The 12317-nt window shown below is 45.9% G+C and overlaps 1 long non-coding RNA gene across 1 annotated transcript; it reads left to right on the forward strand.

The window, feature by feature from the left end:
- The first annotated feature begins 5652 nt into the window (after positions 1-5652).
- On the forward strand, positions 5653-10981 carry LOC144379950 (uncharacterized). Its single transcript, XR_013443554.1, has 2 exons — positions 5653-5811; positions 10579-10981. It is a non-coding gene; the product is annotated as an uncharacterized LOC144379950 (long non-coding RNA).
- The last annotated feature ends 1336 nt before the right edge of the window (positions 10982-12317 follow it).

A 12317-nucleotide genomic window follows, 5' to 3' on the forward strand; every position in this document is an offset into this window, starting at 1 on the left:
ATGTTTGCAAATTACCATACTCATTGATTTTAAAGATATTAGGGAACAATATTCTACTTACAGTTTCTTTCTTTTTTTTTTTTTTAAGATTTATTTATTTGAGAGAGAGAGAGAGAGAGAGAGAGAGAGAGAGTCAGGAGGGGCAGAGGGAGAAGGAGAGAGAGAATCTTAAGCAGGCTCCACACCCAGGGCAGTGTCTGATGTGGGCTTGATCTCACGACCCTGAGATCATGACCTGAGCCAAAATCAGGAGTTGGAGGCCTAACCGACTGAGCCACCCAGGCACCACTTACTTCCTGTTTCTACTAGAGAAAAAGAACTGTTTCTCGCTTCGTCTAATATTATGGCTATGTAATTTTAAATTTTCTAGTAGCTACGTTAAAAAAAGTAAAAAAGAAACAGATAAAATGAACTTTCACAATGTATTTTATTTAACCCAATATATCCAATGTCATCATTTCAGCATATAGTCAATATAAAGAATCATGAGATATTTTTCTTCCTTTTACTTTTTCATACTGAATCTTCCACATCTGGTGTACATTTCACACTTAGAGTACATCTGAATTTGGACTGGCTGCATTTCAAGTGCAATAGCCACTGGGGCTGATGTCTACCACACTAGACAGCACAACTTTATTTTTTTTAATGTTTTTTTTTTAAAGGTTTTGTTTATTTATTTGACAGAGAGAGAGAGACAGCGAGAGAGGGAACACAAACAAGGGGAGTGGGAGAGGGAGCCCAATGCGGGGCTCGATCCCAGGACCCTGGGACCATGACCTGAGCCGAAGGCAGACGCTTAACTGACGGAGCCACCCAGGCGCCCAACAGCACAACTTTAGAACACAGACTTCGTTTCTTTATTTACATGAGAAAACTGAGGCTCAGAGAGGATAAGTAGCTTTCCCAAGGTCATATGACTGGTAAGTGGTTGAGCCCGGATTCAACCCAAGGCTTTACCAAAGGCTTTACTCTTTCTACTCTACCACATTGGCTGCTTCAACACGCATGATTTTTTGGGGGTGGGGAGGAGGCAATGTATCAGAGCCTTGCTTTTGAGATGTAAACTATTCCCTTTTCCTTAGCCCAGAGGGTCTAAATCTATCTCTGACTTCCAAGCCTTCCACAATTGAGCCTCTCCTAGCTCATTTGGACTGTTCTGCCTTTGTGCAGTCTCCCTTCCCACCCTGCATACACACCACGTTAACCTGGGACTTGGAAGACATATTTCGCTCCTGTAATTTCCCTCCTGTACTACCTACCCTTCCGATGTCAGCTCACCAACTCTGAAAGATGGGCTTTTCGTTCTTTCCTGGTGGTGCTCTATCTCCAGAACCATTGCGAGGGTCTCAGGGACAAGAGCTATGCCAATGATTTCTCTTTATCTCCCCATACAGCCTTTTGGAGGTTCTTTCTTGGTATCAGGAGCCCCATAAATCAGTGACCCATCTGAGCTGGCATCAGAGGAAAGATCAGGGCGCTCAAAGAAAGGGCACTGGACGATGGCCTCCGAAGCACCCTCTTCCTCTGAAAGGGAAGGAAGGCAGCTGGCTGAGCACATGACGAAGCAGCAGGCTCGGGGCAGCCTGGTACGTCAGAGGCCATCAACGGATGTTTTGTTGGAAGAATGGATCAACTGTACTTCTAAGTCAGTTTGAGCCCAAAGCAGGGTGAGATTGACAGACTGCTCACCACACGCACAAAACTGACACACGTAGTATCTTGCAGATAATATGTAAATGCTGAGTGTAAACTCAGTGGCAGAATAAAAATGGATGTTAATGGTTGACAACTAAAAACCGCTCAGTCTCGGAATGATCTTTTCCAACATTCTATTTTTCTATCTGAAAAGAATATATTTTCCAATGTCTTCTATGTTCCTCTGGTGAAAAAAACAGCAATTAAAGACTCATTTTTGATTGATCCTTTCCAACATTTTACCTGTTTTTCTGTTCGAAGAAAGCATATTTTTCAGCACTTTTTTGGTTTTCCTCTGATGAAACATTGGAGCAGTTTTGGTTCTTGGTTTTTTTTTTTTCATGTAATTAAGCTGATTAGTATCCCATATGGAGTGGAAACAATTGGTTTCACGTACGCTGGTGTACAGTTACCCACAGAGCTGTAAGTGTTTACATGTTTCCCATTTCCTTGTGGAAATTTTTAGACTTTGTTAGATAAAGATCTGGCAGACTTGAACTCTGTGAACATTACAGCCTCTGGTTATCAGACATGCCTGTATCCTGTTCAGTGGTACGAGATGAAATAGGTATTCTACAGTTTTGTACAGAAGGAACTTTGAAGATGCTCGCCCAGCATCCATTTCCTTTTGCCTGTTTCTGGCAGCCCCCTGATTTTTGTTCAGGGAGTTTTGTTCAGGCCCATGCGGCCTGAGGTTTAGGGAGCCGCCTCCACACTGCAATAGCGTGGGCTTGACTGGTCTGAGAATCCTGCCCCCTTGCCACAGAGATTCATTAGACGAGGAATCCAGACCTGAGACAATTAGTGTGTGGCATTCCTCAGGTCACGGGGATTGGTTCAGGAAGGGGCATCTGACCAAATTCTGGCCAATGAGATGAAATGGAAGGTTTGGCAGGAGTTTTGGGGTAAGAGGGTCTCAGTCTTAAGAGTGGTGTTACTGAGCCAAGTGGTCCCTCTTCCTGTGGACAGTGTTATGGTCAGACTGAAAAGCTAGGAGACGCTATGGTCACCTTGCTGTTGGCTTGAGTATGTTGCCAACCCAGAAAAGAGGGACGGACCAAGCAAATGATAGAGAAGCAGTTTGGAGGCTGATGGAACCACACTTGATGGCCACTCGACATCTGAACTCTTCTAGTTACATGGGCCAGCAAATCCCCCTTTAGGGTGTGAGCCAGTGAAATGGAGTTTCTGTCACTTTCTGCCAAAAGCATCACTACTGATATAGACGATTTTACCAAAGAAATGTGAATCGAAAAATGAGAAGTCAGATTAACATAAATGTGTAGATGTGCTAGGAAATACAACAGAAAGCAGACCTGGGTGGCGTATAGTGTCCTGCCACCCCTACCCCTACCTTCTATGTTCCAAATGAAGAGATGAGTTCCTAGACTTTCAACAAAGCTTTGAAGTGACTTAGCCTTAGCATTCCTGCTGGGCATATAAACCTGAGCTATCCACAAAAGTCCGTCCTTTGACAACTTCCTTCAGAGAAGTTCTACGGGCAACTTGGTATCCGAACTTACCTTCACCTAATCTTAGCAGCTAAGCCCTAGGCCTCCTACTTTTTTGCTGTAGTTCTTGTAAAATATTTGAACAGAAAATAGTTTGGTGTATCTCCTGGTTTCTGTCTTGATAACCTTGCCCTTTTTCTTGAAGTGGCTTGTTTTTTCTTTATGAAGAAATGCTTAAGAAGATAAGTCTTTCCCTTCCCTAGACATGAGCATGGCACCCTGATAAAAATAGTGTAGTCAAATTCTGTCTGAACCTCACGCTGTATTCCCAAGCAACTTGTCAAGATATTTTGCTAAACATCTTGGAGTTCTCCTGCCAAGAATTCTGGTGGCAGTTGTCAGGCCATAAAATTGCAATCTCCTGATTACCAATGAATGAACAAATGAATGGTCTCTCCAATGAGGGATGACATCATATTGTATAGATTTACTGCTACTCTTTTGAAGAATCTATTGCAGTCCTGGTTTAGAGTGCTACTATATTTATTATTTATTTATTTATTTATTTATTTATTTATTTATTTATTCATTTTTAAGAGAAGGAGAGAGGGGTGGGGACGGGGAGAGGGAGAGAGAGAATCTTAAGCAGGCTCCATGCCCAGTGCAGAGCCTGACACAGGGCTCGATCCCACAACCCTGAGATCATGACATGAGCTGAAATCAAGAGTCAGATGCTTAACCAACTGAGCCACCCAGGCACCCCTTCCTTTATCTTTTAAAATGGCTCTGAACTTTCTGAAGTTTAATAATTAGAATGGAATATTTTACAAACTTTCCTCAATATTCACCAATGAGTATTATATCATTATTTACCATGCAACTATTATTTTGACACATTGCAAAGCACTGGAAATATGGCCAGAGTTACATTTGCCTAATTATCTAACCCTGGAGTTTCTTTTTAAAGGGAATGGTGTGGACAAAGGGAATGCATAAAGCATATGTCAGGGAAGAGTGAATTGACCAGTCTGGCCAGAGTAGAGAATAATGGGGAATTTTTTTCACAAGGTAATGTAGAAAATCTTAAAACCCAAACCAAGAAGTTTGGATTTTTCTCTCATAGGTGTATGGTCCTAGGTATGGGAGGAATGAGGACTGCAGGCCTTAAGAAGGTGAATCTGGTTGCAGAGTGCATGACCCTGAGGCTGGGGCCCATTTCAGATGACATGAAGTGGTCCATGTGCAGCTGGAACAGCATGACTGCAAGTGTGGCAAGAACAGTGGGAACGATGAATGAAGATGTTAGGAGGACAAAGAATTGACTTCCCTTGGGGACCAACTGGATAAGAAAGGCATTAAGAGGGCATCAAAAGTGATCCTAAGGCTCCAAGCCTCCATAATGTGTGGGTGAAATTACCACTGGAAAAGTCAGGAAATGCAAAAAGGGGAGGCAATATTAGGATAAGAAAAGGAATCTGTTTCCCGAACGACTGAGTTTGAGGTGACAGTAGGACAATGAGGTAACGCTGCCCATCAGGCTGTTGGAAAGATGTGACTAGAGGTGAGAAGAACAGTCGGCTGGAAATAAGATCTGGGAGCTGTTGCCTCCTCAATTTCTCTTTCCTTCTGAGTAAAATCCCACCTGTGTTTGGGTGGCAATGGCCCAGATGGAGAGGATAAGTCATGACTGGCCAAAGTCCAAATATGATAACTTAATTCCCTTTGGTTGGTCAAGCAGTTCTGGCCAATGGCCAAGGGGCTTCTAGGAAGGATTTTCTTCCTGATAAAACAGACCTCCATGAGAAGGCCAATTTGCTTCCATCTCTTTCCTTCCTGCTTGTGATCCTGTCAGGAGAGAATGGGATTGTTGGAGAGATGTGCCTTGGCACATTGAGAGGTATGGCTGCCACGCGGATGGCGACAAAGCGGAAAGATGGTAAGAAGCTTTGGTCACTGGTGTCCTTGTTGGTCTGCGGAACAAAGTCTGGAATTGCCTACACCTAGCCTTCTTGTTACACATAAGTTTATTAAATGCCTTCATTACTTACGTTACTGCTAGCTGGTATTTTATTACCTTCCCCTGAACATATCTCAACTGAAACAGATGTAACTACTAATGTCCGTGAGAATGGACGTGAGCTGAGAGGGAGGGAGTAAGAGAAAGACAAAGCCTGGAGATAACACCCATATTTAGGGGATGGAAGCTTTTCGCTAATTAAACTTTGAGATTTTTAATAAAAAAAGCTACGTAGGAAACGTGTTGTGAGTATGAAAACATACCACACACAAACACACACGCCTACACCCTCACTCCTCGAACCACATATTCCAGAGAGCGTACGTTCCAAACGAAAGGGCAAAAAGGAGATGGGTTTCAGTTTGGAACTACAGGAGGGCAATTATTTCTCTAATGTGATTTGCTTCCTGTAGCTAAAACAGAGTCCCTTCAAATGAGATTGTTTGCTAAGCGAGGCGTCTCCTTCCTCTTTCACCCTTGGATGAATTAGGGAGCAAGAGGAATCAGTCAAGGTTCCTGGCTGTGATGGGCTGAGGAGCTCTGTGTATTCCCTGTGGATCGCGGTCTGCCGCTGGAGGGGACACAGGCTGGAGCAAGGAGCTGACTCACAGGGTAGGGAGAAAATGGCCTGGATCTTCCACAGAGGTAAGCAGTGTCCAATTGCGCTGGAGGGGAGGGGGGGCGGGGAGGGAGAGGTTGTGACAAAGAAAGCCCTATCTATTCCACTGAGCAATTAATGCCATTATTTTTCTTCAAAAAGCAGTTTCTCTTCAGCCACTGAGGATCATTTAGCCCTCATCTTGACAGAATGTACTAATGACTGCTAATGGATACATTCTTGTAATAAATGAAGAGGCACAGGAAAATTGCCCGATATTAAACAGAGTCCCACATGTCTTATCTGAGCCTATAATGGCCCTATCAAGTGACCTAAGTGAAAGAAATGTGACTCTTCAGGGGTTAAAGGAGTCTATTTTTCCTTAGTGCAATATAAATTCACTGCTAGGAGGAATAGTAATTCATTGGTCTATCCTAAGAAATGTGTAAAAGGGGGGCCATATCTCAAGTTAAATGATGCATTTCCTATTGGTAGCAAAGAAAATATGAAATAGAAACTCTGTGCACTGTGGATTTATATAAATAGCCTCTTATCTGGCAACGGAGCCCGAAACTCTTTTGGGTCTCTGATCCTTGACATTTCAGCCCTGAAGTCAAAGAGCCTGGTAATTTGTCATTAATTTTGTCCATTCTTTTTTTTTCAATACCTTCCAGGGTGGTTTTTGTTGGTGGGTTTGGTTTGGTAATTTTAAATTCTATTCTTGGAAATGTTTCTCAAGATTCAAGTAATCCCTAGTACTCTACTTTTGGGGGGCACTTCTTAAAACTTATAAAGAAGTCCAATATATCAGTAAGAAAAAGACAAACAACCCAAAAGAAAAGTGGACAAGAGAAATGAACTAGAAAATTAAAGAAGAAGAAACGGCCAATAATCATGTGAAAAGATGAATGATCTGCATTACAGTCTTCTGCAACTTTCTGTTTTCATGCAACACTATGACTCTAAGCTTCATCCATTCATGTTTTGTGTGTGGCAACATTCATTTTCACTGTTGTAATAATATTTCATTGGGTGAGTCTACGATTCTATTCTCCCACGTAAGCATGAGTCTATAATTATAATGCTCAAAAACAGCTGCAAATCACATAATAGATTGCAAAAAAAAATACTTGATAAAACTATTTTAAAAAAGCAAAGTAATGATAAAAACAAATTGCAAGATAATATTTCCTTGGGGAAAGGGGAGATTGACACTGGGGATGGGATGAGAGAATGTATCTGTTGTCTATTGCTGTGTAACGGACCACGCCGAAACTTAGTGGCTTAAAACAAAAATCAATTGCTCGTGATTCTCTGAGTCAACACCTCAAGCGGGGCTCAGCAGGGCTGGCTTGTCTCTGTTGCACACAGAACCATCTGGTTCCGTCAAGTGACTGCATTCAGCTGCCCTGGGCTGCAGGGTCAAGATGGCCTCACCTGCCCGGCTGCCGTGCCTCGGGCCTTTCCCTCTTGGCTTCTCTCTCCATGTGGTGTCTCATCCTCCAGGTCTTCTTTTTCCACGTGGTCTTTCCCTCCAGCGTGGTAGCCTGGAGTTCTTTACAAGGAGAAAGCACCCACATAATACTTGTTTAATTAAAACTTGATGGCAATTAAAATATGTTACCTAATGAAGGAGTGCTCTGGGGCCAGATACTTTTTGGAAATGCTGTCTGTATATAGCATCCCCTCTTAGAGATTCATAATGAAAAACAAACAAAAAAGCTTGCTAAAGGCTCTGCGAAGTCTTGCAATGAGCAAAGAAGAAAAGACCTTTGGTGAAAGCAGCTGGTACGAAAAGGCAGAAGTGCTCCATCTTCTCTGTCCTCAGGGATAGAGCAAGGTAGGCCTGGGTTAGAGAAAGCTAGAAGGCTTGGGCCTGCCTTGGGAGAACCTCCTCATCATTTGAACTCCGCTATTTCTGCCCCTTTCTGGGTACAGTGTAACCGGAGGTGGCTCTTTCTGACTGCCGAGGCCGGCTGCACACGCATAAAGCCTGCAGGAAGTGGCCTCGAGGTCAGAGAGTCAATGATGCTGCTCCTGGAATCAGGTCACCTAGGTCTCTGCTCCTCCCCACTGCTCTGCCATGACCTGGTCTTCAATGAGCTCATCTTCCTGACTCCTAGCTCTCATTGGCTTTAACCCCTCTGACCTGCTTTGATCAATGATCCTGACCTCTTTGTATTCATGGACCTTCCGTTTGTCCCTTCTGCCTGGTGACCAAAAGCTCCTAGGACTTGCTTTTCTCTCTTCCTTTCCTTTTATTAATCTGAAAGTGACTCCATGCCAGTTTCAACAAACTCAAATAAGACCCCAAAATGAAAGCCTCCCCTTGTCTGTTCCCATCCCATTGTCCCACTGTCAACAGCTGCGTTCCCTTCCAGATGATTTTCTGTTTACATAAACACACATATGCGTGCGTGTGTGTATATTTGAACAAAATGGGCACGAACTTCCATAATCTTCCTTTCCATGTACTATTATATCATGTACATAGAGTCTTTCCAAGTCGGCACATAAAGACTCATGTAACTCTTTTTAATAGCTGCAGTACTCCAAGGTACTGAGCTTCCTTGATTTATTTAACCATTTCCCTCTTGATCAACATTTATGTTGCTCCTTATTTTCTGCCACTGTAACCAGCATGGCAGTGATCCCCCTTGTACATTAATCTTTGCACATTCATGAGAGTGCTCTGAGAAACAAGTTTCCAGAAGAAGCAGTGCTGGATCTCAGGGCACGCCTTGCCGTCCCTGTCCCACTGCCCTTTTGACCCTGATGTCCTAGAGACCTTGGCTGTCACCCACCTGTGGGCCCAGACCACTCTACAGCTCACCCATTCCAGGACCTGTCTTCCCTGCCCCTCCTTGGAGAGCCAATCCCTCATGGCCTGGTCTCTGGAGCTTTGCCCTTGCAGCCTGAGTTGCTCTCGTCGGTTGATAGCTAAGCCTCAGTTCCTGCCCTTGCCACATTGTGTCATTGTGATTTTCCTACTTGTCTCATTTCCCCACTAGCCCAGAAATTTCCAAAGGCTCCATCAGTGTCTGGCACAGGGCTTGGAACTCACGAAATGAATGATTGAATTCATTAGCCAGTTTAAGTGAACTCACACTGTGCTAAACAGCTATGAACAAAACCAAGTTCCCTGTTCTTGAGTGGGCGGAGACACAGTAAACACATAATCATAAATCATTGGTCAGATGATTTGGTGCCATAAGTGCCGGAAAGAAAAGGTGAGGTGGATCTGGCGCTGGAGAAAGCTATTACTCACAGATGGATGGCTTCTGAGCAGAGACCTAAAGGAGGTAAAGGACTGAGGCTGCTGATTGTCTGGGAAGAACTTTCCAGCCGTGGATGTATGAGTGACCAAGGGAGGCCAGGTAGAGGGCTCCTCACTCCCCGGTATGACAGGAGGATTCCCCAAAGGCCAAAAGGATCAAAACAAAGTTAACTCGGTTTTGGACCCTAACATGGATGTTCCAGCTTGGATTCCCAGGAAGAAGCCTCCAGAGACTAGTGCGTAGAAGGTTTATGAGGGGAAAGGAAGGGACTTGTGGGGAAAGACAGCGAGACTGGACAGAGGGAAAACTCTCAGAGGGGGTGTCCATCAACCCCTGGGAGTTCTGAAGCCAGATGACCCTTCAGCGTGGTCCCAAATCGGAGTGAGGGGGCCCGACCTTTTTGCCTCGCCTCAGTCAGTCATCAGGTATCGGCCACGCGGGACGGGGTACAGCCTTGGGTGCAGTGGTGTATTTTAGCCATCGCCAGCCCCAAGGAGGGTCGCAGCTGAAGGGCTGTCTGCCGACACACTCTCAGCAGCTGAGGGGGTGAATCCTTTGCTCCTGAAGAAGGTGCTGGGTGGGCCAGCACAGTGCTTATCACAGGTGAGATAGGTGGCCTTTGGAGAGAAAGTAAGAGGAAAAGTTGATGGCCTGCGTCCCTTTGCTTGCAGAGTCCTTTTCCCTTCCCCAGCTCTGCTCAAGGGTGCTGACATGGGCAGGCGGCGTTCCTCCAGCTTCTGTAGGAGCGCCTCAGGCTCGGTGTTAGCTGTTTCTGGCCAGGCCAGTAGGAGCCTTGGGCAGGATCTCCGGAGCCCCTGGGCTCTGGTGAAAGTACTGTGGTAAACGCCAACTGCTCAGATCTCCTTCAAGGAAGGACTTGCTGCCCCACGGCAGGGGATGCAGTCAGCAGGTGGCTTTCAGTCGTCAGCTCCCGCAGGGTCAGCCTGGCTGGAGGTCATGGCTTTCCAAAGCAGCCCACAGCTGGCGACCGAGGGGGATGGGGTAGTCAATGCCTCGCCATGTTGGCTTGATGCGGGACGCTCGAGTGGGCAACCCCCCCTCCCCCCGGACTTGGCTGAGCTTTAGTCTGCAAGGCAGTGCACTTTCTTCCTCTGACATCCTGCTTCTTCTCCTTTCCGTTCCCAGGGGTTGACCCCTAGTAAGGGTCTTACACCCCAAACTATGCTTAGGTCTGCTTTTGGAGAACCCAACCTACAATACCACTTCTTCCCCCTGTCCTTCCTGCCTTGAAGGCTAGTGGCTTCCTATGGTGCTGATCTCTGGGGGGCCCCACCATGCCCGTTTGGCTGCCCAGATTTTCCATTGCCTGTGTAACCAATTCACTGCATTACATCCCCGTCTGCTCAGATACTTAGATTGAGTTCGGTTTTTCTGGTTAGACTCTACCTGGTATACTGAGTTTCACATGTAAATTCAAGTTCACATTCTCGCCTCCTCTCTTTAGCAATTGTGTTTTAAAGGGCTCCCTGACTTACACAAAAATATTTAAAAATACAATCCTTTCCTTGGTCTCAGGGCCACCTGTCAGTTGGAGACCTGTGACATTGGACCCTTTGAAAGCAAGGACAGAGCCAACCACGGAGGTGTAGCATATGCAAGTAAAACCAGTCACTAGCAGGTGAACCAGCACCCCACATGGTACTCAGATCGGATGGCCCAGCACTGCTCCTCAGAACCGCCTGTTCCTGGCTGTCATCTGTGACTCCAGCTGAGTTTAGACATACAGATCTCCCTCATGTTATGATGGGGGTGATGTCCTGACATAACCTCATAAGTTGAAAATTGAAAATGCATCTAATACATGTAACCTTAGCCTAGCCTAAGTTAAACATGCTCAGAACACTAATTAGCCTGTAGTTGGGCAAAATCACGTAACGCAAAGTCTATTTGATAATAAAGTGTTGGGTATCTCATGGAATTTATTGAATACTGTCCTGAGAGTGAAACACAGAGTGGTTGTGAATGTATCGGCTGTGCACCCTCGTGACCAGGAGCCCCGGCTCGCTGCCGCTGCCCAGCAGCGCGGGAGAGGATGGGATTGCATATCACTAGCCCGGAAATCAAACTTCAACATTCAAAGTCCTGTTTCTACTGAATGCGTATTGCTTTTGCACCATCAAAAATCGAAAGATCTAAGTCGATCTGTCATTAGTTAAGTCAGGGACCATCTGTAGGAGGCACCAGTGATCCCTGAGCTGGGCTCTGGTTCCTTTATATTGACCTCTCTTCTCCTCCCCGACTGTCGCTGTGTCTGGTTCCGAGGTCGGCTGGTGTCTCTGGTCCACACTTCCTGGCTCTCTCCTAAAGGCCAGGCTGGGACTAGAGTGAAGCCAGCAGGAGTCTAGGGCACACAGCTTCTGGAAGAGTCCCTGGTAGGCTGGTGCACCTGCAGGGTCTCTTTGGAGTGGTAAGACGGGAAGCTTGCACTGAGCCTGGTCAGAGGCTGGGAGTAGAAGGGGAGCCCCCGTATCAGCCAGAGCACAATCGGGAGATAGAAATTACACCGGTTTGTTTTTACAAGAGAGGACTAGATTGACATAATTATTAATTAGGTCATTGAAAAGGCAAGCACTCTAAGGTATCATGGAGGTAGTGACTATAGGAGGTAGCCGCCGCTCCTCGGGCTTTGGGGGGGCTCGAAGAAGAGATGGACATTATTAATCTGGGGACTGGGACCCCAACCTCTGAGAAGTGGGTGCCACTCAGAGCTTGCTGGTGTCTCTGAGGGCCCCCTGAGGTTGCTTGTACAGTGTTGAAGAAATTGCAAACTGTATTCAGCTGCAGCCACAGGACGTGCTATAGCTGGGGCAATGCTTATAGGAACAGGAACTCAAGGGGAAGCAAACTTGAGCGGCAAGCGTTTGCCTCTTCCTTCAGCCGCGCAAGCGCCCTCTAGCACCCCCTATTGGCAGAACCTGGCAAGGAGCCGCTGACATAGCAGGAATTTAGTGTGTGGAGTCCCAGACCCCCGGGGTCACCAAGCTGAGTACAGAAGGGTGGGTTTGAAGTCAAGAGACAAGAGCTCTGAATAACTGGCATACCTTCCTAAAGAGTTAATTAATATCCAAGGAGTCACAGAAAGAAGTGTCCTGTGACCTGGCCGGAACGGGCTGATCCAAGAACAGAAGACAGCTCTTTGGGGCCCAGCCCGTGACTGGAGATTTCAGTTTGCAAACAGGAATCAGCAGGTCTGAGTGATAATATCAAGATCTCAAGATTGTTTGGTGACAGGCAGGAGTGCTGCTAGAGCTACA

This window comes from Halichoerus grypus, chromosome 1 (assembly GCF_964656455.1).
Source record: "Halichoerus grypus chromosome 1, mHalGry1.hap1.1, whole genome shotgun sequence".
In the NCBI taxonomy this organism is placed as follows: domain Eukaryota; kingdom Metazoa; phylum Chordata; class Mammalia; order Carnivora; family Phocidae; genus Halichoerus; species Halichoerus grypus.